We start from the raw sequence: 27,044 nt of genomic DNA on the forward strand, positions 1-27,044 counted from the left end.
CAACAATAAGGCCTTCCCAAATAACATACACCCTGCCGAGCTCAGAGAGGGAATCTCCACTGAGAGGGCTCATCCTGTGCCTCCACACCACACAGCCCCAAAATCTCCAGACTTAGAGAATAAAATGACCTTCGCCCAACAAAATACGGAAAACAGGCTGCTGATTTCCCGTGAACTCTCAAAGTCTTCCAATAACCATTTATAGATGGGCTATTGAATGTCTAGACCATTTAAAAGACAGTCATTTTATCAGTAATAACTGGAGTTGGTTCCAAAACCAGAGAAAAAGCAAAAAGGAACTTCAGGACACAATGTCACTTTTCCCATTCTAATGTAAACCTTCATGCATATATCACTTGCTGCTACCCGACTTAAAAACTGTAAGTACAAATCCTGCAAAATAAACACTGTGGTAATACTTTAAATCCCTATGACTTTTTCTGGAGTATCTCTTTCATTGCTAACAGGCTACAAAAAAAAAAAAGCATTAACCTTAAGTTATCATCTTTCCCCTTTAGACTTGGTATGGGTTTAAGTAATGCAAAATTCACTTATATGCAAAGCAGTAAAAAGACATAATATCTTAATAAGGAAAAGCTAGTGTAGCACTATTTATTATAGGCACTCAGTTTACTGCATGAATCCATCTCCAGTCAGCAGCCAAATCTAGTGTTTCTGACATTACTTTTCAAGGAGTATTTTTATGATAATGAGAGTATTGGTATGACATTGAAAGTGTTTTCTACACAAACATATATTACTGTTACATGGCAGAATATATATATATTTCGTACATATTTATATAACTATATAAATTAAACACTTGAGACCTTGATTTTCACAACATACTTTTGTGCCCTTCCCATACACAAATATACATACAGTACTCCTTTTCTGAAAGAAAAGCTTCCCTTTCATATAACAGAGGACTTGGAGATTTAACTATTGGACAATATATAAGAAATGAGAAGAGTTCACAAAGGCACACAGCAAACATGGTATGCATACAACTCCTAACAAAGAGTTAAAAAGTTTTACATCAAGAAACTCACTGACAAAGACTGAATATAAAATCTCATTGAGAATAATCTGAAGTGTGTTACATTTCCTGTAGGAATACACTGCTTCTAGCTAAAATATGCTTATACCAACAAAGATGACAACTTCTTTAGAGAGTAATCCACACAAACTGTTGCTTCAAGTTGTTTTCTTAGTTTATCCAGAAGAAAAATGAGGTTGTAACAAAAAAAGAAGCAATAATAAAGTAGCTTATTCCTTGCTATTAAGGTATTGCAAATTTAAATTACACTGTCACCAGTTCTAATTTCACAACTGTCACCTTTTCTGGTGATGCTTGCACAGATCATCACAGCTCTTTCTGGATGCAAAGGCATCCACACCTACATAGTTGCTGGTGCAGCATTTCATTTCCAGTGGGTGGTGACATTACCTGTATCCACTACCAAAAATACACAAACTTTTACAGCATTTTTCCAGACATGCTTTATGTTACTTACAAATAATAATAGCCCAATACATGGAGTAGAATATATCAGACTCTTGTCTCTTGAGAACACAATCTGGATATGGTAAATATGTAATTCAGCTGAGGATATTACTTTTTACGTTTCATTATTACTAATGTTGCTGTTAGTTACTCCTTCATGGGATGCTATTGCAAAGGTCATAAAAATGTAGATAAATTACTTAAGGTAAGTCTCTGCTAAAAAAGGCAGAAGGCATAAATCAACCCAGAACATCTATAAAACATTTTTGGTTGGTAATTTGGAGCAATGAGAGAACATGAAACAGCCCGAGAAAACAACATGCCTTTACATCCCGAGTCCTCCCTGTTCAGGCTTAACTGTTACAAAGCAAAAATGCCATTTTCCAAGTCTACATAAAAGGAAACAACTTTGAAAAACAACTTTTGGAAAATGGTAAAAAAAATTGCTGTTGACTAAAATAGACACCAAGGTAACTGTTATTGTCAATAGCAAAAATTCAAAGAAACTGTTAGGTACCAGCTGTGATTAAACCTCCCAAATACCTTTCTGTTTCCATATACTACCACAAATAATAAAGCTCGTGTCTTTGTTGTACCCACAGCCATATGAAGCTGGTAACTGAATAAATGCTCACATTTAAGGGCATCTACTCAGAAGGTAACACAGTTTCGAACCACATACTTTAAAAGAGAACAACTTAAATTTGGCTTTGCTTTATACAGTAGAAATAACCTCTTCAAGGATAAGTGCAGAGGGAAGAGTGAAGACTAACACCAAAATAGCTCCTGTTCCTAACACCTTTCTGATCCTGGCTGAGACAATCCACTCGTACCTCGGACGCATGGTGGCAGCCAGCCAGCCAGATGACTGGTGACTTAATATACAAGTTCATGTGGGCTCTGGAGTCTGACACAGACAAGGGCATTAACTCTGAAGTCTCACCAGTCAGCCTTAATATCCAAAAGTCATCAAATGAGGCATGACTACATTATGAGACATTTTTGAATACTTTATGCTTGCTTTCTTTTGTTCTGAACAGCTTTCACTGTAGAATGTGCTCATTAAATATGCATGCTTTTTATAGGAAAAGTTGTGATCAATTGATGTGTAGGTCAAGTATGAAAAGAAATGAGTATGACGCTATGATAAATACTGAAAGTCTCAGAATCACAGTTTAAAAGACTGGCATATATATATCTTGTTTGATTCTACTGCTGAAGGCAGTTCTGACAATAAACAAGGCTTTGGGCCAAAATTCAGCCTTTGAGAACAACAAATACGTATAAAATACATGTATGTGCAAGCAAAGGATATACTGAAATCTACGAGGCAGAATGGCTTTAGTTTCATTTTGAAAGCCACTTAAAATAAAACCCAGTGGATGAAACAAAGAATCCACCCAAACATGAAGGCTCCAGCATCTTTGTTGAAAGAACAATAGCATATTACTCCTCATCCCTCTACCTTGTTGCAAGAGAACCATCAAGTTATTGCTGTGATCATATTAAAGAACACTTCACAGAATTATTCTTTAAATTAATCACTATTTATACAGATTTATTTTCATATGCCAGTAGTTATAAATGCTCTAATTCAACTGCTCTGCAGAAAACATTCCAATAAAAGAAATATTTCCATTAGCATAACAAAAGGCAACCAGTAAAATCACTTCCATGCACAGGCTCAAAATTTCAAATGAAAGCACTATTCCCATATAAATATACTCTATTTTTGAACTGAATCCCCTCTAATGATATGTTTTGTAATCTGATGGCTCTCCCACCCGAGTATACATGATATTAATGAAAGCAAGATCAAATTAAACAGATGACATGATTAACAGTATTCATTTCATGCATGACTGTTTCACCGGAGAGATAAAGACCTGAAAGTAATTACCACCAAGTAAAACTCCTTCACTGACCTCTCCGCTCCCGGCTAGCAGTCCTTAAGTACTGATGCTCTGCAACAAAGACCGGTGCCTTTCATCTGTGGGCTCTCCTTTACGCTACAAGCTGAGCACCTCTCCCCTTGCAAGCACACAGTACCTCTGTATCTATGTCTGTAATGCAGCATAAAGATTACTGGGGAAACCTATCAAACCGGCAGGCAGCAACCTCGGCCGCCAATAAGCGCCAGGCACATGCAGAATCCAGCACATGCTCGCTGAGGCTCGCAGGCTGGCACCGCTGCTGAGCAGGCTGCTCATCTAATTATAGCCCTTTGCCGTAGCACAGGGCTGCTGAGGCACCGCGAGCGAGGGAGCGAGAGCCGGGCAGATTACACCTTTCAGCCGAAAGCATCAACATTTGGGACTGTTATTTGTCTGGGCGCGACAGGGTAAAACTCCTGTTTGGGATTTTCGCTGCTGTTGTTTTTCCAAATGATTCACGTGTGAGGGGGTTTGTCTCCATCTCTGGAAAAAAGGATATATTTAGGTGTGTTCTTTGAGTAGCTGACCACTTGTAGTTTGCTAGGTCTATTTTGAGGAGACAATAAGATGCAGCAATTTATTCTGGCAGGAGGACTTCTTGTTTTGAATGTACACATTACCAGGATCATACACACAGTAGATCTGGGGGATTTATACGCTACTGCACAGACTACAATGTAGACCTCAGATCAGCGAGGCACCACATCAGCGAGGCATGCTTTCAGTGCACAGTAGCCCTACAGAAGTCAACAACACCCCCTGTGTCCTTTATGTTTATCTGTGGGCAGATACTTAGATGATCAGAGAGAGGGCTTCTGTGTGCATTGGCACATAAGGTCCTAACCAAGCTTTCATGAGGCTATGGTAGAAATGCCAAGGAAATTTTTGACATTATGCAAAACAACTTAATTCATTTGGAAAATACTTACAGTGAGCAAAGACTCAGACGTATGGTGAACTAACACAAGTAAGCCCTACATCCTTACTTATGCTTATCTTAGAAATATCTTAAGTCCTCAAAACTAAGGAATGTTATGATCCAAGAGAACATTGTGTATTTGAAAGATTCTAAGAGCTTCTACAATATCAGGTAAATAATCACGAAAAAAAGATACAGGCGCTTGTTGTTTAGTCTGCCTTGACAGTACCTTTCAATTAATCTTCACTCTGACTAGCACAAACAGAAAAACTCTTCTGAAGTTTCCTGTGCTCACATGGTTCATATAATCACCTAAGCTCTACAATGACCAAAAGGCTTTTAAACCTCAAAGATGGAAGTACACAGCCTGATTATCAGAAGTGCCAGTGCCAGTGTCAGCTCTCTCTTGTGAGATACAGTACATTTTTCATGACTGATGTTGCAAAAATACTATAATGCTACAGCATTATGCATATACAAACTACAACACATTTTTAAGATGTTTCAGTAAGTTACACATAAACCATATCCATAAACATTACAATAGCAAGATCCTGAACCCCACTGCAATAATGAGTTCTGATGGGCCCACACTGGCATTTTTCCTAATTCTTTACTCTTATCACCAGCACCATAAAGTATTAGGCACAGTGCAAATGCATGATATTAAACGTTGTCTATACACATTTTTATCTATTGTACTTACTTCAGTACAAAAATTGTATTTTCTACTACATAAAATTTTACTAGTGGAACAAGAATTCAATATGGTAACAGTGCAAGACCATATTTACTGACAATATGTAAATAGCTATGTTAGAGTTTTCTTAATCTGCCAGTGAAAATTGCTCAGAAAGAGTCACTCTGTGCTAGAAGTAGACTTCATCTCTGTAAGAAAAATATTCTCAAAGCTATAAATGACTAGAAATAAAAAAGGAATGCAGGAATAGTGACATTTTTGCTCCTTTATTCTATGTTCAGTCAACATTAAGTTTTGTGTTGCAATAAATGAAGGAAGCTGTTTTATTAAGTCTTCCTTTTTAGATTACATCAACTAAGGAACTCACCAATTTTTATAAACTGTGTTTCTTTAAAATACTGTGGAATATTCCAGTTTTCTCGGCCATACTACTTGAAATGAAGAACTATATATTTAATGAAGAAAGGCAAGGGAGGTGGTTATACAGGGGTTAAAAACTTAATTTTAAGTGCTCAAGAGGCATATAAAAAAGAGATGCACAATCATTTGATGATCAGATCCACAATGATGTTTTTCTAACATTTTGCCAAACGTAGAAACAGGGGAATAAAACCAATAATAGTCTTTAACCTAGTCCTCTGATCCAGCTATTGGAAATGCTCACATTTGCTAGGCAAAGGAAAAGACATACACACAAACAAAAAATAAAATCAAAGAGACTTAAATCATTCTTTTGATCTGATCCACATTCACAAACCACCAAGACACATATGACAAGTGAAAAAATGACCAAGAAAACTTAAACAGGAATTAAACGGGCTGCAGATGCTACAAGACTATCAGTTTTGGCTTCCTCCCATGAAACTCTTAAGCCTACATGTCCCCCTCCTCAGCCCAGCAGCTCCCCAAGTCCTTGCTGCTTCATCCTGTTCAGCTCCAGCACCCCTCCACAGCAGCCAGCCTCCCGCCTCCTCCCCACAGAGCTGCTGGCTCCAAGGGCATGTACAGCCCATGTCCCCAGCAAGGGCTGCCCTGGCAGCAGACTCTCAACATACCATTGCAGCAGGGTGTTTATTCCAGAAGTTGCTTTCTTTTTAAAATCTCATGGTAGCAAGCTGTAGTTGAAGGACCCATCAACCGCTGCCACACTGAATTTCAAGAAACACCTACTTGTCTCTGGAACACAATCAATATTCACTAAACCTGCTTAGCTTAGAAGGTCAGTTAGAAGAGTCCCAATGTCTGTCTCAATTTTAAAACACTAATTTTTAACCATTGCAACGATATGCTGGGTAAGGAAGATATGAGGAACTGCACAGCAGGGCTAATGTTTGGAGCCAGCAGTCGTTCACAAGAGCCCACATTTGGCAATGGCAGACAGCTTAAACTCCAACTAAGAACAATGCAGAGCTCCATCAGCCTGCCCTGCTACCTGTGGTGACAGCACATGAGCATTTGGACCAGAGACAGGATACAGCCATGTATAGGTGTGCCAGCAAAAGAAGCCAAGAGAGGTTTCATAAGGACACAGTCACAAGGGACTCCTCAAGTCCCAGAGAGGGAACACAGGTTTCATGAGGACACAGTCACAAGAGACTCTAGCAGGTCTCTGTTGGAAATGAACAAATCGTGAAAGGTACACAAGTTGGCCAATATTCGGCAGACTTTCATTGAAAGCAAAAGCCTGTCTCTGGCACAAGTTACCCTGTGCTCAGCTTCAAGTTCCAGCTCCTCCACATAGAAACAGAAGGTCTCTACAACACTTTTAGAAATTATAAGCAAGTTAGGCTTTCTCTAGCCCAATTCCTTGACAGGAGAATTTCAATTAAAATTTTCCAAACCCATATGGTCTGAGGCAGATGCCCATCACAGAGGGGAGGAGAGAGGAAAACCTATGAGGGTATAATGAATTCATCCTATGACACCGAACCCAGCATCTTACAGTGAAAACTGCCTAGCTAGCACATTAATGAATGTTACACTTCATTTAGGCATATCTAAGTGAATTAACAAACAGATGACTATTTTGGGAACAAGTAACTTTTCACTATGTTATGATCACTTGTGTAAGTACTTATGTATGCAATTTTAATACAAGAATATTTTAAAAACTTCTGATGTGTCTCCTGTGTTTTGCAACTGAACTCCTTTCAGTCTGGATACCACTTAACCTTTGACTTAAAAATATACCAAATATTCCTTGCAAACTGCTACTTCAGTTACTTAATTAGATTTTGCAAAGTATAGTAAACATATGGAACGAAAATGAGTTGAGCAAAATGGCTGGTGAAACAATGTGCTGCATTTCTAAAGGCGATATAGTGTATATGTAGTATAGGGTATATATTTCCAAGCTGTAACCTTGAGGGGTTGAATTGAACCAATTACTCTAATGAATATTTTACTTGGCTTGATGCATTCATTAGACTTTTAGAAGTAAGCTAAACTATCCCATGGTTATGTTTACATAATAACAACAAAATCTTAAGATTTTTGGGTGGTACTTCTGACATTTACCCAAGTTAAAAGATGAGGGGACAATTTTCTCTTCCACAAATTTTTCTACATTTCAAGTTTCCTTCCCAAAGAAATTTATCTAGCATTATTTTTTTTTCTTCTGAAAGCTACCTTTGACTTCACAATAGCTATTTGCTGGACTCTTTTTTTTCCTAGGAAGTATTTGGTGGTGTTTGGGAAGTCTGCCAAACATGAGTTGTCAAACTCATCACTAGACCCATCATCATTTGTGGAGGAAAATGTGCTTGCTATATAAACTAGTGTTTGCTATAAAAACTTTTCTCTGGAAGTCACAAATGCCAGGCCTCAAGGTCAGCACTCAGCATGAACAAACCTATTTTCATTTTGTGGAACACAGGAACATTTCTTGGATTGATCCCAATTCTGATTGGTAAGCAAGCGGTTACCTGTCCATGTGTGCATAAATGTCAATGCTATTGATCATGTTTTGAAGTTGGACAGCTAACCGGGAACTTCAGGTTGGTTTTTTTTCAAAGATGCTCGTTATATCCTGAAACACCCCAGACAGAACTCTTCTGGATGCTTAATAACAGGCAGAGATGTCTCTATTTGAATGGCAGAGATTTGCTGCAGGATGACACTAAGATTGATTCCAATGGATTATTTTTTATAGCATTCATATTTACTTTTATCTCAGAATCATAAAAAACCCAAACAAAAAAATGCCCCACACCCACATCCCTCACCTCCACAGACCTACACATTGGCAGTATCTTCACTGAAGACCAAATTGACTGAAATGATGGTCCATCATTGCCACCTTGGAAAATGAGGCCAAAAGCAGTTAAGCTGTCAGTGAGGTATGTTTCATCCTACTGCTGATACATGTGGCAAAGGAGAATCTGAAGTAAAGCCTGCAAGAGGTTTACTATACTGAGCACTCACACTTTATCCACAAAACCAAACATGGAATAACACAGTATTAGTCTGATGGTACTTGTAAGAAAACACAAATCCCAAATGAAAGGTCATTTTAAAGATTTCACATAACCCTGAAACTTGCTTCCCTTCACATACCACTCCAACACATCTCCATACCAATGTCAACCTTCCATTTCTCCTCAAGTTCCTTCTACTTTTCCTTCAGCACAATGTTTTCTTCCACCCCTTATACCATGTTTCAGGAGTCACGTCAAACTATACAAATGTGCTCTTGTCTTTCCATCCTACTTATTTTCCCTCCACTTCCTTTCCTCACAGCTACCAGCAGAGATGCAGTATGAGCTGTCCATTTCAGAAGGCAACACACCTGTCAGCACAACCAAGAACTTCTCAAGACCAAAACATGTCTTGAGTGCCTCCTAGCCACCACTTCATGGCCTCTGGCTGACCAGATAGATGGCCACAAAGTTGATGAACCACAGAGAGGGACCACACTATTTACAGCAGGCACAGAAATAGCCTTAAACAGCACATCCAGGACATGGACCCCATATAATGCATGACTGACTCACATAAAATCAATGATCATGACCCTAGCGAGTCAGAGACTGTAAAACATATTATAGAAAAAAAAGCCTCTGCTTCCAACCAGTCAAGGGAGAAAGACACATTTGCAGACCATAACAAACAGGTTTAAAAAGAGAGTGCAGTAAAAAAAAAAGCCAAAACATGACTGATGTAAGATGCTGAAATCCCAGCACAAAGTATAATGGTGGCAAAATTCAACCACTCAGGAGGACATGGAGGGTAAAAACTACATTGGAACAAACCATAAAAGGGCTTTGTAAGTGAAGACACATTTTTTATACTTGCTGTGGTGGAAAATAGGGACCCTGAGAGCATCACTTAAGTCAGAAAGCTGACAGACAAGTAGAGATTTCCCTCAGTGGAAGAGCAGAAAAAAGAGTTTGCAATATAATAAGTATACTTCCAGTACCTCCACATTATTAATCTTCCTCACCACTGCTGGCATTTTCTTCTACTCTATTTAGTATCATATTTATTATGACCAACTTACTGAAATGGGTGACACAATCTGATGCTGAGTATACCTAACTGATATATCTATAAGATTGGCCTAGGAAAACTTTAAATAGAAGTCTTCTATTAGAGGACAGGTGTAATTTTTAAAAAATGCTATGCTGCAAAGAGTGCAAAGTCTGAAGGATGAAGCGTAGCATTCCTCCCTTTGAAGGAAAAACTCTGTCAGACTTACTCACTTCTGTAATTAAGAATGTTATTTCCAATTCTGAGTAGAAAGTGCAGCTCCAAGGTTTTCTTTGATCTTGCGTGATGAGAATGAAGACCCATCAAGCACTCTAAACCCCATTGTGTTTTTATTCTTCAAAGACTGTTTTCTACTCTCTTATGTCTCTCTATGTGAGAAGGTGTTTATGTTGAGCTGAAAGATGCAACTAGAAAGCAAGTCAAGGTGCGACTGTTGGAACATGATGTGGTTCTTTGCAGACGCTAATGCATAAAGGCACTTGCACAAAACACTCCCCACTGCCAGCCAGCTCTCTGGGAGCTCAGAGACTGCAAACCTTTGAGACTTCAAGTCTCCAGTCCACACCCATAATTCAGGGGTTCAGAGCAACTCTCAGATCTTATTACTTTACACCAGAGCTGAAGATATTCAGCACAGTGAATCCCAGAAGAAAACTAGCTTTGAATGCAGTGGCTTTGGTTACCACAGAAATCAAGGCTAATGAGTTTGAAGACAGCCTACTGAATGTCAAGCCCTTTCAGCCAAAAGTAAAATAAATTTAGATTTTAATCTTAGAAATATTGTAATTAAATGACTAGAAACTGTGTCCATATAAAACCAGCAACCGTGACTCGCCATACCGGAACGCAGTCTCACGGTCTTCTTACAAGAAACCAGAAGCATTTTGCTGGCACAGATGAAAAGCCTCTCCAGGAAGAGAGGCTTAATTATTTAATAGAGCAAGCCAAAAGCCCTTTTATGAAAGAGCCATCAGGACTCTTATTCCATATAATGTTCCTGAAGAAGAGCATATTTGCATCTCAAGCATCCTGTAGACCCAGCAAGTTAAATTTTTCAGGGCTGATAAGATCCCAGACCCTTCTTCCAAGAACTGCTTGTTGTTTTTGCCAAATCCTCTAACACAAAATAAGCACAAAAATCACATAACAAGGGTTATGAAAAATTAGCATAAATGGGGACAGACGAGTGCTCACCCCTCAAGCCCAGAGACTACCGCTCCTTGTTTTCCACCCTTTTCTGAACATTTGAGCAGACACTCCCCTTCCTGCACCGTGCTCCAACTAAGGTGAGGGGAAGAGTGATGATCCTACTAACACTAGCATGAAAGCTAAGGAGTGCTATGAAGAAGATGGGAAACATGCAGCAGAGGAACTCTGTCACATTGTGGGGACAAATTACTTACTGATCTGCGTTCTCAAACATTTCCTGGACAAAGCAGCAGGCATTTTCTTCATCTTCCTTTCCTAGGCCTGGGGGCAAAAAAAAGATGCCCAATTTCTCCGCAGCACGTCTTCATGGCATAGTAGCTTCACATAAGTCACCACTTATAATACTATTGCTGTCAATAACCAAAATTTCTTTAGGTGGCCATTCTCATGAAATGCCCAAACTAGATGGAACCTTTCAGACCTTTGTCTTAGCTGCAACTCTGCAGCACTTCCACAACAGGTTTCTAAAAGCACAAGCATCAGAATTTTCACTTTTAAACTAAGCAAAATACAAGTACATAACAACCTTTGTCTCATAGGCACTGTAATTCAACACTGCTTACACACACATCATTTTTGGTGGGTATTTATTATTTTGTCCAGAATTTATATCAACATAAGATTAGGAATAAAGCAGGGTAATAGTTACAGGTCTGAACCTGCTCTTCACTGTGAACTCGGATACAGTTTGTGAGCACCAATATACAGCAAGTATACCTCAGCTTTTCTAATAAGGCACTCAGTGAAGGACAGTAGATTTTTAAGATCATTTGTTTCCCATTACATCAAGTGGGTGACATGTCAGCAGTGAGTCTTCAAGTCCCAAACATGTCAGAGGTGAAAAGGGAAATCAGTAATCCCATACAATGCAACCTTAATAGCATAACAGTAATCCTTTTTGTCCTTACAGAAACTAGGTACGAACATAGGAAAATAAGGTCAAAAGGTGAGCACTCAAAATTAAGTGAAGTCAGAACTGGACCTTTCAGTCAGTCTCAAACATGTATGTATCTCCTGCATGTTCTACAATAATGCAGTCTTTACCAGTCTGAACCAAGAAAGCCTCTTCTTGCTCCTGAAACGTCTGCCTTAATCAGAATCTAAAGAAAAGGCTGCTCCAACACTAATCTGCAAATAAAACAGACACTGATATTTTCAAAGCAAATTCCAACAGTCTGTAGTCAAAACATAAGCAGCATTACCACAGTAAAAGGGCTGCTAGAGAAGGGAAATATGAGCAAGTTTCAAAGTTGCCTGAGTGTTTAACACTGACTTCACTGTCCGTATTATTTTATAACAGAAAATGCATAACTATGAAAAACACTGCGTAACTTGAAAAAGTCATAATTTCTATATTCAGTTGGACTGCTGCAGGCAATCCCACCATATCCCACCCACTAGCATAAATATTTCTATTTGGAAGGGCTGAGGTAATGTAAATGACACTCTGATCAGTTCAGCATATAGGCTGCAGCATGTGCATGGCTAACCCGCAGAATCTAACCATTTATCTCACTTAAAGTATTCAAGCTGTTCTGAGTACTTACAACTTCCCCATTTATATAATTCTGTATCCGTTTCATTTAAAACAAATTGAAATAGCTTTGAAATATTGATGTTGGGAAGAATTTAGAAGGCTCGTTTTCTCTTTGAGTACTTGGAATATAATAATCTTGTGTGGGAAACTAGTACACTACATCAGGTAAAAGTATCTTCTACTATTGTTTTGCATCACATCAATAAAATGAGATCAAACCCCAACAAAATAAGATTTACGATTTCTTTTTTAAAATTCTACTTTATAAGTTAGAGCAAAGAACTATGTTCAGAAGTCTGTATTCATTCAGAACTTGGGATTTAAGATTGACTTTCACAGATCTAAGAGTACACGAAGGAAAAGTTTGAAAACTATCTTTCATGTTTTGCAGTAGTCACATAATTTTTTTATTTTTTAGGTCTCTGTGTACATATTATTTCTACTCCCAAAAGTAGTAAAGGAAGAAATTTGGAGTAAAACCAGAGACTCCTTAAAGTCTTCCCAGTTGTGTTATATACTAGAATATTTCATGTCTCCCAACCCATGGCATTCCTCCAGTCTTACTGCAGCTAAGTCTGAGTTAATGCTTGGCAGAACTTACAGGTAACTTCCTCAAGTAAATAAAAATACAAGAGGAAAAAGTACTAAACTAAACTAACTGGGGATATATGAGATGGCCAGGAGATTAAAAAAAAAACAAAACAAAACACTAAAATCTGTAGAAGCTGCTGGCGGTGAATGAGATGCACGTCTGCACTTGAGAAATTCACTATGTCAGAAAAAAGCCTGAACAGAACAAAACCAAAGGGAAATTAAAAAAGCATGTGTCTAAAAGAAAGTGGCAACAAAATCTACACCTAACAGGTATTAATAGGCAGAGAAATCTAGAAAACAAAGGATGCCTCCCAGGTGGCAGTACATCTTCACTCACCTCATCAGCTTTCAAAGCCTGCTGGAGGCAGATCTACAGAACTTGTGAGGAAAACAGTAAAATTGTCATTGTATACATTATTTGCATCTCACTACTACAAATCTCAGGGGAACATACCTGTAACTGCTTTGAAAACAAAATTATCCAGGTAAGATCCTTCCCAGCAGCAACACAAGCAGCAGCTCATACTCGCCACCTATATTTCTTGCAGTGTGGACCTAACTGTTTTTACAGATAGATTTAATTTACATAGTCTTCAAGGCAGTCAGATGGAAAAACAGTATTGATTTCTTGTCTGAACCCCTGCAATTCAGCACATTGATACAGTGAGCTAAAAAGGCAGACACCCCCACCCGTGGTTACATACTGCAGTCTCTAGCACACAGCAGTTCCTTGGCAGAGAAGGAGAAACGCAGTTAAGGTCAGGGTCAGGCCTTGGCAAAGACCAACAGCCAAAACAAAGGCACCACTGGAGGTAGCAGAGAGAAGAATCTCTTCTTAAAAATAGTATCAACTCCAACTGAAAAGTGCAGCCTGTTGGCAGGTGGAATTAAGTATGCTGTGTTTGATGGTACTGTGAAAGAAGACAGAGAACTTATCCTCCATATGCCTTGACCATCCCAAGAATAAGCCTGCAGAGGCTGTGTTCGTGAGAACACTTGGGTACACTTCCCACATTGTTTTGGGTGTTTGTTTTTCTAAATATTAATTAAACTCCCTGTAGCTTACCACTGAGAAAATGAAGCTAGAAACAAGGATAAGAAGATAGAACAAAGCTAAATATAGGTATAGTTACCTGATGCTTTAGATAACCAGTGAGTCATTTCAGTAGAATTAAAGTCATTGCACTGGAATTAAAGCATCTAAAAATTAAAGGCTGTTGCTGCACAATCTGTAAAAGAATAGAAGACTACATTATGTGTGTATCCAGGCTACATCTCACAGATCCTTTTTTTCCTCCCTCCTTCCCAAGATTACCTGTATTTTATGTTACAAGATGAATCATTTTGTTCTTTATACACAAGGAGTACTATTAATTTGAAGAGACTCAAAATATTAAGCTAACAAGATATGGAGCTATCATCATTCAGGACTCTATATAAACACCTTCTCTTGCTTCCCTTAACACTGGTATTTAAAATGTTGACTGTAACTAAAATAGGTGAGTGCAGCAACTTAGTATAATCATGAGCAATCGCTCAAGGAAATGTGATCTAATACTTTGTAATTTAAAATTATCTTGCAATCTGACTTACAGAATAAAGAAAACAAAGATATCATTCAGCTGAGTCAACATTCTCATTACAGGCTGCCTATCACGGTGAAAACTCAAGTGAATGAGCATTGCAAAAGAAAATGTTCCTATAGAAGTTATTAAGATGTAACTTGAAACAGTCACAAAGTAAGCATGGTGTATATAGATTTATTAATTTCTTCGAACCTGTTCTTGAGAGTAAAACAGAGAAAGGGAAGACAGACAACAAATAGAAAGCTCTACAGAAGACAAAACCCTACTGGAATAATCCACAGGTAAGAGAAAACTTCATTTAGAACTGATGAAAATACATCAAGCTTGTAAATCAGACTGATTACATTCTAATGCCAAACAATTCCAGATAAACACAATTTAAATCACACTGAAATTACTGATTTTTTGCTGAGGTTATGTATCTTAGTCTTTATTTGAGCAGCTCACTGTAGAGTGCTTCTGATCACATATTGTTTATCTGACACAAGAAAAAACACTTCACTCCTCTGAAAGTTTGGAGCACCTAACCTAGTATAAATTACAAATTGTGGCTGCAACAGGTAGCAGCAACAGACGAGACAAAAAAATTTTTTTTTTTATTTTTTTTTTGTTAAACAATATTAAACAGATCTATGCAGAAACATGTCTCTAAATACATTATAGATCAGAAAGCTACTTTGAAGATGTTGACACATACATGTCAGAGAATGCTAATTTAGGTTCCAGACTGTGCATTTATCTAGCACAAGTATTTATACTTAAGTGTATTAAGAACTCTAGTATTAAGAAGCTTGCTATTGTTGGGAGTAACAAGCTCTTCTTATTTCATGCTGCCATTGTAGGAGGATTCAGGGACAATAGTGAAAAAATAGAATCAGCTATCAAAGAGTACACTGAGAATTTATTTTCTATTCCTTATACTCATCAGACTCCAAGATATCACAGAGTCTAGTACTAGTTCCTCTGGAAAAATTAAATAAGGATTCTTTTCATTCAACATACCTTCTAAGAAACAGGCCTGAATGGAAGCATTTAATTTTATTGCATAGCAGGTAATTCTGAATCACCCACCATGACAATAGCTACCCTTATGGAAGAATAGCTACATTTGGTGGCATGATGCAGCTTCTGATAAACTAGGAGACAACTCCAGAACTGGCAATGACAGTGGCAAAATTTCAGGACTGAAGTCCTCCACTGGAAGTTCATTTAAGTCTCACCATGTTGCATATAAAGAGAGCTGCTTCCCTTCACAAAGAGCTTTTCTTTGTGCAGAAAACATGCAGCCACTGCCTTCTACGTAGCTCAATGCCCCGTATCACTACTGGTCAGTGCTAACCAGGGTTAAATGAAAAATCCACAGTAGGCATTTAACGCTTGAGATTAGCAGTCAATTGATTAATGTGATCTACTGGCCCCATTTCGTACATCAAGTCCCTTATGCAATCATATCTGGTAGGTGTAACAGGAGGGCTCTCCCACCAAATGCCTTAATTCTGTAAACTGTCTCACTCCAATGGGGCCCTAAAAACCTTTGTCTTAAGCAAAAATTAGAGTGACCACAGGAGTAAAATTTCTTTACAATAGAGGGAAGATTCAAGGTAATCAGAACAGAGAAAACAATCTCTCTCCTATATTACATGTTTTTGGAATATCCTTCTTCATAAATTTAAGTTAATCTTCCTTTTAAAAATTTTACAAACTCCAAAATTTAGTTGTTTTTAGGTTTTATGGATCATTCTAGGAAGTAATAAAATCACATACCTAATATTTTGACAGTGTACCTCTGGCAATTAGTGTATCTGAAAATGTTAGCGTCTCTGAAAATGTATCCACCAAAGAAACAGCAGGAACACCTAGTTTGTTTAATTATTAGGGAGGGGGGGAAGATCTGTGGATCTTCTAGGAGAAAAAAACTTTACGATTGTCACATCTGAAAGAAAAGCTTCCAAAAGAACAAAGCTTGCAGCTCATACTGAGTCATTTCTGCACGTCAACATTGACTAGTAGCTTGGAGCTTACCAAACTGTCAGTTGTTGTTTTGTTTGTTTTTTAAAGAGCTTAACTATAAAAAATAATCAGAAGAAAAAGTTGAGGCAATCCACACACTTCTGCTCCTCAAGTCGCCTCCTCTAGAGAAACTGATGGCAGAAATTCCAGTTGACATGACAGGATGTAAAAGCCACAGAACTCCTTTATATATCTGTGTGGCCAGAGCCCAGTGTCCAGAGCCACCTGGGAGACAAGGGACATTTCCAAGCAAGGACCACCAGAATGGTGACAATGAGTACTTCACTGGACACTGTACTCCAGTGTGAATGCATCTCTCTCCTTCAGTGAACAGCCACACAGAACATTAATTCTGATCCCTGGACACTCACATATGTGCTCAAGGATTCTTCTTCACCATACTGGCTTGGAGAAGACTACTGAAAGGTGGGACCTGACTGCTTTTTTATCTCTGTGAATGCTCATCTGCCTTTTACTAGTCAGAACTTCAACATTACATGATAGAAAAGGCTAAGACCACACTCCTCGAAGTTTGGGGCACCTTAAGGCTTGAAGGTCACATACAGTGCAGGCAAAACAGTGCTGGAAAAGACAATTTATTTCTCTTTCTGCAACTGATGACCTTCCCTTGACTAATTCTCTGAGAAAATGCAGGAACTCCAGCAAGGACCTAACTAAAGCCCAGAAATATCTGAAGAAGCAGCAAGAAACGGTGAATTGATGTTTTCAAAAATTTGTGTAAACTGAATAGAAGTGTAAGACTTAAGAATGACAGTTCCCTAGGTATGACTTCATGGCAAAGAGACTTTCTTATAGTCCTTGGAGTGCAGCTGTGTATAGCTATACACAGAGATGTGATTCTCTTTCACTGACTTCTCTGAGGATCACAGCAAGCTTTGGGGTCCTTTTTTCCCCCCCATCATCAGTTTCAGATACAGTTCACCAATATCACAGTAACATGGCTGGGTCTGAAATTCTCTGAGAAGTGTGAAATGAGGAGGTACCAAACAAAAAAAGGAAGGAGATCACTCTAGCAGTGAAAAAATTATTCATCTTACAAGATCTTGTCCCTCTTCTCTGCCTCTTGCAACTTTCTTCACTTGCTGGCCCGCCCACTGTCAGGGGGGATCACCAATTTGGGCACTCTGTCAGAAATACCCTGCCAGACTCTCTCGTCTCACCACTTCTCGTAAAAGCATTCTGCAGACCCACATCCCTCTTCTTTTCTGGCCTTTCTGCAACACGAACCACACTTCAAAGACACAGCTCAGAGAGTCCTATCTCCCTCAACCACTTCACATACACATGCTGTCCACGCCAGGCCCTCTTTCTCTACTTTTGCCTCTCCACCAGTGTGTCTGCAATGCTTTCTCCTGGGCAAGCTTTGTTGTCCCTCCTTTGTTTTTGTGGTCCTACTCAACCTTATGGTGATCTGCTCCCTCCCCTCCTGCCCTATGCCTGTTCCTCTTTCCACAAGACTTCCTGTGTACACCAACCCATGTGCCCCAGCCTCTCTTTAACACAAATCTCTTCATGAATCAGCTTCCAAAGATGGTTCAGTAGTGCTGCTGAGCAGCACAGCAACTTCAGTGTCACCATCAGCCATCTTCTACCTCCACTTAGCCTGATTTTTCTAGATAGTGACAGTGCATATATTTAATTTCTAAACTCTGCTACTCTAATTATTATGAACTAGAGTAGCAGAAATGGAAGGAGTAGTAGCAGCATAAAGTGCAAGTCCAATAATACAAAACTCTGCTAAAAATGGCAATCATCAGCTGGAAACAAGAAAAGAATAAAGACCGTCTTGTCAATTATGAGCTGCTGTTAAGAAACCACCTGTGAGGGGGTTCTCAAGCAAAAGGTATCACCATAAGAGAAAAACATACCACAAATTATGAACTTTCAGTAAACTGGAGATGCACAACCTTTTCCTCTAAGAAACTGAGCTAAAAGAACAGCAGGACATTTAAACCAGTTGAAGAAAGTAAACCATGTTTTCAATTACTTCAGCAGGCAATCAAAATGAGATCTTGCACCTTTCAGAGATGCGCACTGAGTGAAAACCATATTGTCAAGAAAATGTAGTTTATTCACCAATATTTTTCCTTCGAATCACCAGGGACATAACTGTTCAAAATACAGATTGAAGGAAACAGCTCTTCATTTAAAGGAACGAGATTTCTACAGCTCGTAGAAAACAGACATCAAGTGTATCACATGTAACACATGATGTGGCATGTACTACCTGCGGCATAATCAGTAACATGAGTATACACTAACAAATTCATGCATCACTATTCTTTGCATAGGAGTACAGTCGTGTTTTTATATCATGCAGCAGAGCTGCAGCACAGCATAAGAAAAGTTGGTGCCAGCAGAGGGAGGTAGTTGCTCTCCAGGACATGCATCTTCAGATTCCCCGATGCACAGTAGGAAGCCAACAAGTTTGTTTTTCTGGAAGTGAACTCACCCCTCAGCCATTGTGTAAATGTGGCTTTAAATCAAGCTGTAATTAGATTTTGCTGTATTTAACAAAACCCCTCTTGTGCTCCTCTTTTCCAGCTCTAGACAGGAAATAAATGTATTTGTGAAAGAAAAAAGGAAAAAAAACATTTATGCTTCTTCCCAGAGCATGCCCTGGCATGCATGCAAAAGTAAGTACCAAACACAAAACAATAAGCTTACAGGACACTCAATCTTCACAATACGTAGGAACACAAGGATCTCTCAGCCGGTCCACTGTTAAACATCAACTCATTATTATCAATCTTTTGCTTCACCATATTAACCTTGTTAAAAGATAATAACAGTCCAACACTTGGAGTTTAGCTTTTCTCCATGAATTCAATTTACTTGGCAGAAAACACAAGTGGAAAATCTCTGCTAAAGACTCAGGCAAATTAAGACTGCCACGTATTCCTTCTAAGACAGATCTTTTCTTCCCCTCTTATTTTAACTCTTATAGTCACAGTATTCCCAATTTTAAGCAAATAGCTTTATCCCCCACTTGCAGTCTTTGTACAGACTGGTAGCCCGAAAATAAAACTGTGTGTTTTCTTCAGATCCACTTTACTGTAATACATGTTGCACAAGGTGGTTTTATCTTGTTTAAATTCTTTATGGACTAAACTGCATAATTGCACTGCACTTTACACTGTCATGAGGAACTGCATAGCAAATGAAGTTGACTACACTCAGAAAAATAAACAGCTTCAATTGCATTTTGATTACAAGGCTTACAAAGAATTTATGGTGGTGGCAACAACAGTGGTACAACGGTAAATGGGTGCAAGAAAGTGAGGAGGACATGCCCAAGGCCACACAGCAAGTCAGCTGCTGATAAAAGAACAAAAAGTTTCTGCTCTTTATCTAGATCTTCCCAGTGAGTCAAAACTTGGGATAACTATCTGGTCAGTTTCAGATTCTTTAGAAGAAAGAAAAAGAGACAACTGCTAATTACTTACAGACATGCACCACTGCTTAGGATTAAGTGATTTACAAAGTTACTATTTTTTAGGAGAGTCTGAAAAGCATGCCTTTTCAAAATCAACTTATTTCAAGAACATACACTCTTAATACCCTAACTCTCTAGAAATTTTCTATTATCCTGCAAGTTTTAAGAAATCTAGGGCTGGTTTAGACTACTCAAAAGATAACCATGTTGTCAAGTCAGTTTGCAGTTTTATCTCTAAACAGAAAAGATCAAGGCAAAAACAAATATTGGGAGTAGATTATCTTCCTACACCTGTAGGAGAATTCTTAAATTTGGTTGCTGTTGGTTGGTTGTTTGGGGTTTTTTTAACAACCGATAACTAGCTCTTCCTGAAGCAGGATGATGAACTTTGGCTCAGTACCAATCCAAAATGACAAGTCAAAAATTCTTACTATGTGCACAGATTTTCTGCTTTTGAAATATATAAATCATCTGAGCAAAAGCTCACAGGTATTCAGTGTCCTAATCCTTACTCTATCTCTACTGATAAATAAATTAAAAAAATAAACATCTGACATAAAAGAAACCTAAATTTTCCATAATCAAAGAGACTACACATACATTAATTTTTTTCTTATCTTCTTTGACTCAGAAAAAAAAGAGCTGGAAGTCTGGAAATTGGCACAATATAGTGCCATCCACAACTGTGTGAAACATTTTGAAAATTAATGTCTAGCTAAGCCAGCAATTGAGAAAAGAAAAAAAGAAAGGACACAAATCCCATAAAGCAGGTAGCCAATGATATGGTGCTATAACTAGGAAAGGCAAATGTCTACATTACCTCCGAAAGCAGAGGCATACAATAGGATTAGCCTTATCTTATTTAAGTTTCTTAACAGCAAGACTGCATCTTCCTGACAACATTCTGTTTCCAGCAGGACTCAAATTCCAAGTAATACTTAAAATAAAGTAGCAATAGCTATGCCTGGCAGAGCTGGAACCATAAGGACAACATGAACACCCAAAACAGTTTATTCAGGTTTGACTCAAGAGGAAAAACTACATTTCAGACCCAACATACCTAAAGAAGCTTCCAGACTACCATTTTTAGGTCATGCCCTGTACTTCTTCCTGCTTTTCAAATCATATTTAGGAAAGTCAGATCATAAAGTGGATCACATTGTGGCATTTCGAGTGAGGTTATTCTCTACATAATAATTAGTGCCTTTATTCTCATCACTTGCATACTGTTTTGCTACTCTGAGAATGTTATTTTTGTTTATTTCTGAGAAGCTTTTTTTAATCCCTTCCAAGTACCAGCATCCTCAGCGCAGCTATCTCATGCTCCATGAACTTTAGTGCAAATGCTATAAGTGTTTCTTCTTAACAACTTCATTACAGTGCTTACACAGGAACACAGTGCTTGTACTGTAACCATGCAAAGCAAATATTCTGTAGTAAATGTAAGCTTTATTCAAAGTGTAGCTTTAAAAGTCTTTATGGCATACTCCAGCCTGGACTGCCAGTGCTAGTATAGAGAAAATGGCAAAAGGAAAGCTAAATGACAGACCTTTCACACTAACAAGAATTTTGGAACAGTCAAACAGAAAACCTATGGGCTAAACATATTGCCAAAATGTGTCAGCCTGTTTGTTGAATTTAACTGCATTTCTGTTTCACTTAGATAGTCTGAGTAGAAATGGCTGAATGTCTCTTCTTCTAAAGATTTATGTGTTGTTCCTTATAACACCATTCCTTTGAAAGATGCCCTTGCTGGGCAGTATCTCTGGTAATTTGATATGCTGCAACACAAGACATTATTTCCCAAATAGCAGCCAGGGAGACATTTATGATTGTACAAACACCAAAGATCCAGATTTGTCACCCAAATTAAATGAGGCATTTTGTCCATCTTCAGGAAGCATTTCAGAGAATAAACTTAAGCTGTTGAAGATTGTTGGGCAATATCTAATAGCTGAAATCTTTATTATGTCTAAGTTAGAAGCAACTGGATATATGTTGTCCTTATATTTAATAGAAAATGTGATAATCACACTGTCACCATTTGTTCTCCCACTCTATGCATCTTTAAAAATCAGAATTTATACCATGAGTAAAACTATTCAGTAGTTTGAAAATTTACAAAATTGTATTAAAGAATGTTTGAAACTGCACTGAAATTTGGTACAAATCTCTGTTTTCACTTTTTTCCTCCAAATAAACCAAACCATTAATATTTGTAATTTGGATTCTACGTACTTCTCTATCAAGTCTCATATGGTAGCCTTTTCAAAGAAAATAATGCAGCTATCAGCAACATTGTTTCTCATCTTCATTGTATTCATCTCAAGAAAAAAACCTCCAAAAAACCTCCAACCCCAGACTCCCACACAACTCAAATCCCCATCTTCCTCTTCGCTAACCCACAACATCCCAAGCTATCCCTACAAAAAGGATCTCAATTCATCTACATTATCTTCTCAGGCTCTTTCTTCACCGGGAGATTGTTACATATAAGAAAGAGAAAAATGAATGGAGGATTAAAATAAAAATGAATCAAATTTACGTAAGAAACGGAAGTAGAACTTTTCTTTTTTTAAAAAAAGATGAAATATACTTCTGGCAAGCTAGCAGGCAAGTATCAAGTCATGATTTTCCTTCTGGTGGAAGTAAGCATGACCAGCACACAGGCCATCAGTGACAGACTTCCCAAAGAAATACATCTAGGGAGCAAGGCAGCATCAGGGATCCCATTCTAAGGGCTATTTTAGAAAAGATGAAATCCCATTAAGGTAAAAAATAAGGAGAGAAACACCAACAGCCTCTTACAGCAGAGAGTTTAAATAAAGTCAAAACCATTAGTGGAGGCAGTGAGGAATCAGAAAGGAAACAAAGGCATAAAAGTTTGTGCACTATGAAAATCCGCACTGTTGACTTCACTTATTAAATAAACTCCACAGTTCTGTTTTAAAAACTATTTTGGACTCAGCTAAAGAACACTGTTCCATTTTGTCTCTTCTAGCGGGAGAAAAATCAAACAACATTTGATGTTCAGAGCTTAGTCTGTACAAAGTGGAAAACGATTATGTTAGCCCTTAATGCTCACACTGAGTGGAGGCCTGTTTTTTTGGTGGTGTTATTTTTTTGTTTAAGGGAAAAAAGACTCCACTGAAAGGCACACATGGCCATGTACATAGATCTGCTTCTGCTGATATCACTACCACAGACCTAAGTACTTTAATTCAGGAAATGTAGAAAATCACTGAATGATTTAAAAAAAAAAAAAATCACAAACGCACTGAACTACCTATTTTGAAATTCAACCTAACATTAATGGCAATAAAACAAAGAATAAAATCCAACACCATAATATCTCAAAGACAGAGTGATGCCTGAATAAATCAGAATCACCAGTTTTGGTTTGCGGTACAGAAGTTTACATTTGAATGCAGCTGGATCGCAGTCAACTAGCCAGCTCCCATAGCAGCACTTCCAAGCTGTATTGATTTCCAGGGAAGAAAAGGCACTGTAAATCTGCTTGAGCAGCATTGCGTCATACTTTTGGTTGGCTTGAAGAAGTAAATTAAATGTTTTCCATTAGTATGGTAAAGAAGCTATACAATTTTGTTTTTATTTCAAATAGAGTCTCAAGTTACAGAACACTTTAGCTAAGTCTGTGGCAAGGACTACATGATTCGTGTTTGTAAAGCCAGCAATTCATGCTTATGTGAAAACAGATGTGCGCACTGCACAGTTCCCAGGGCTGTGGAGGTTTTTTTTAAATGTGTTGCTGTTGATTAAAAAAGATCTCGCTTTTCAGTCAAATCATGGAATAAACTGAAGCAGAAACAACATGTTCTTGCCAGGAAGGGGGAAGAGGGGAAGAGCAAAGGGTCGGGAGCAGAAGAAAATTTTAAGGGAATAAAACCCACACACACAGAGCAGGGTATGAGCTATGCTGTAGTACAACAAAGAGCAGCACAGTTATGAGAAGCAATAAGCATAACATTATTTGAGGTAACAAGAACTCCTTGATCAATTATTTATATAATTTACAACAACAGTTACAGCTGCATCAATGAAAAAAAAAAAAGAATCTAGGGCAAATATGAAATCTTCATGGCTATGAACTGTTCTTGATTTTCACCAGAACTTTTGGCTGTCTCATATAATGTGTTTCTGGTTAGCAACAAACCCCTCCAACAAAGGGAAACGAGACAGAAAGGCACAGAACAAACTGCCTTGCTGGAAGCAGTGACAGCATTCAAGGCTGCGTTTTAATCCTGGATGCTGTGCACTGACAGTACACTAACATTGTTGTACATGAAACCTAACCACCACCACCCCACTTAAGATACATCCATGCAGCCCATGGGATTATAAGGATACTTTCTAGGAAGTCTTTACTCTCTCGATGCATAAAACTGGACTTTTAAAATAAATAAACGTTTAAATAACTTTCAGAAGAAATACTATATTTTTTTAGTCCATGGTTATCTCAACTTGCATTGTCTCTTGTACTCCTAAAGCAGATGTAACAAAAGGAAACATTATGGAGATAAGTATTTCTGGATTGGGTTTTTTCCTTCAGTTTGAAATCAGTGTATAATCATCATCATCAGTTTTGCTGTTCTGTGAAGGTTTGAATACTCAGTTGCATAATGAGCATCCTCAGTTGTTCAAGATGACCTTGCCAGTAGACTGGAGAAACACAGTTGCAACTGAAATCAAAGAACTGAGAAGCAGAAAGAAAGGGCATAGTGTAACAAAGGGATGAGGGGGCCTAAATGTGCTTGGTGGTCTGACTCCCAGGCATGTACAGCAGATCAGAAGGGAAGGTTATGAGCTGAAAAACTGATTGTGCTAATCGCAAAACTTTTGATTTACTCTACAGATGGTAGGACAATGAACTTTGTTCTAGTTCAGAGCTCTAATTTCAGCCTAAATTAGAAAGATCAATAAAGGATTAACTACAAAAATCTGCAATTCTTTTTCGATGAATCAAGAAATATTTATTTAAGAAGCTTTCCAACAGTGAAGTTAACACCTTGCAGCAGCTATTTTTAAAAAATAGAGAAGTTGGCAGACCTTTAGAAGTACCTACGTTTAATCTTGAAGAAATACGTAGAAAACATTTCGACTACTACTCACTTTTTTCAGCCAACTCTCTACACAAAGTTCAATTAATCTTGTCAGTATGAAGGAAAGATTCTGCATATATCATCACTACATTCAAAATCCTGGCAAGCTAACAAAGCCATAGCATAGTCAAATCTCCCAGAGTGCCTGGGACTGTAGCATTTATAGGTTCAAAAAAGTTCTTGGGGTCACATTTCTTTTTCTTCCATCAGCATTTGTCCTTTACAAGCAAGAATGGGTTCTGGATGACCATACTAAGAAATAACTACAGTGCTGATAAACAGAAATTCATGATATGCAAACCTTGTCCTTCTCCCATTGCTGAAGATATCAGAGTGTGTTTTCATATTTTTGTGGCCAAAGTGTGCTCTGAATACGACAATTAAAGTGGGATATGTTTCTAAAAACAGAGCGTGCTGTAGAGCTCAGAAACAGCCTGTTCCACTGTGAACAAAGAACTGCAAATATATCTTCTTACTAATAATATAAGGAGTTACTTCTGGCTCTAATCAACAATGCACTATGTTGTCTCCCACTCACCCCACTCCAGCATTCGTTACTACAACAATTGTAGCAGGTAGCAAGGAGGAATACACACAAAAGGAGAAAGCTCAGAGATGTATTTCTGTGTTTATTTAGCAAGAAAAAAAAAATCCTTATTTTGAAAATTGTATCAGCCAATTCAATTTGCTTGAAAAATGAATTGTTTTACCTTGATGTATGATTTCTGAGTCCTGCTAAGGCTGTCTGGCCTGTTAGGAGGTCTTCACCTTTAGCAGAGGTCTCCAGACGAAGAAGATCTCTTCACCCTGGAACTCCCAGAGGCTCCCTGTAACAACGCCTGGAGACACAGCAACAGAGAAGGCATTTAGCTTCATCATTGTGCATCATCAAAGCCACAGTTTGAAAACGGACAAGGGTCCTGAAAGGCTGAACTTTGGCTTAGACAATGTAAATTTCAGAAATCAGAACCCTTCATCTTCATTTGGAGACTGAAAGCCTGCAAACAGGTAGTCAGCAGTACCGGACAGCTGTACATCCAGTCAGCTGTAGATGGTCTCTAGCATTTATATTGCCAATCCTAACAGCATAATCTCCAAGCTCTGAAGTTTCACAGGTGACCTATAGGTATCAATCCTGAATTTCTCTCATGTCATTATTTTCCCCATGTTGTCAGAGATATGCATTGGGAATGCTTCAGAGCAAAGAGCACAAATGTGACATCACATCTTCTCAGGGAAGTTGCAGAGTGCTGTGCCACGACAGGCAAGAAACACAGACTGCAAACCTTCCTGCACATGACTTCCATCCAGCTGACAAACCAGTCCTTGTTAAATATCCACTCCAGAACACTGTCTTATGCTCAGAAAAATTAAAAGTAAAAATCCTTAAATTTCTCCATCAGAAGGGAAGGATAACAAGAATGCCTTCCTGAAATTAATGTGTTTCACCACTGCTTTTCACATGCAAAACAACCATACAGAATTTGGTAGGTTACAAAACATGACCTAAATCCCTGTTTATGTTCTTTTTCTCAAAATGCCACCTGAGGTAAGATCAGCTCTTATCATACAGAAAAGTAGGGTACATGAGATTTCTGGGGTTTGCTTTTATTTGACAGTATGTGACCAAGCACCCTTAGTGGCACAAGCAGATGGCACAGCAGCTTCTTTCAAGCAAACCATTCTGAGCAGTTTCAGTTGTTCAATTATTTTAGTTTTCTAATCAGCTATTCACTCTAGAAACAGGACTGCAGTCAGGTCACAGACCATGTGATGAAACACGGGGTTCCTTTAACAAAAATCTCAAAAATATGTGCGAAAACTCTTTAAGCACGAATTCAAGAAAACAGGTGTCTCATACAGTTAACACACCAAACGGGCAGCAATATTTGTCAGATATCAATTACTTTGGGCTTCCTCCCTCCCAGTCTTTAGGGAACTTGACTGAGTACAACTGGGTTTGTTTGTGCTGGGTGGGTGGAT

At 38.3% G+C, this 27,044-nt stretch overlaps 1 protein-coding gene across 9 annotated transcripts in view; it reads right to left on the minus strand.

The window, feature by feature from the left end:
* Nucleotides 1-27,044, minus strand: part of FAM110B (family with sequence similarity 110 member B) — a 114,222-nt gene that overhangs the window by 57,629 nt on the left and 29,549 nt on the right. For 4 of the 9 annotated variants that reach the window (XM_064652586.1, XM_064652513.1, XM_064652539.1 and 1 more), the window contains exon 2: nt 25,772-25,900. The exons of 1 other annotated variant lie outside the window; for it this stretch is intronic. The gene's annotated coding sequence lies outside the window, so the exon portion shown is untranslated. Of the gene's footprint in view, nt 1-3,432; nt 3,595-10,951; nt 11,019-25,771; nt 25,901-27,044 lie in introns of those variants that run through there. 4 more of the 9 variants (XM_064652597.1, XM_064652529.1, XM_064652554.1 and 1 more) reach the window with 2 other exon arrangements.

Source organism: Pseudopipra pipra, chromosome 1 (assembly GCF_036250125.1).
Source record: "Pseudopipra pipra isolate bDixPip1 chromosome 1, bDixPip1.hap1, whole genome shotgun sequence".
Taxonomy (NCBI): Eukaryota; Metazoa; Chordata; class Aves; order Passeriformes; family Pipridae; genus Pseudopipra; species Pseudopipra pipra.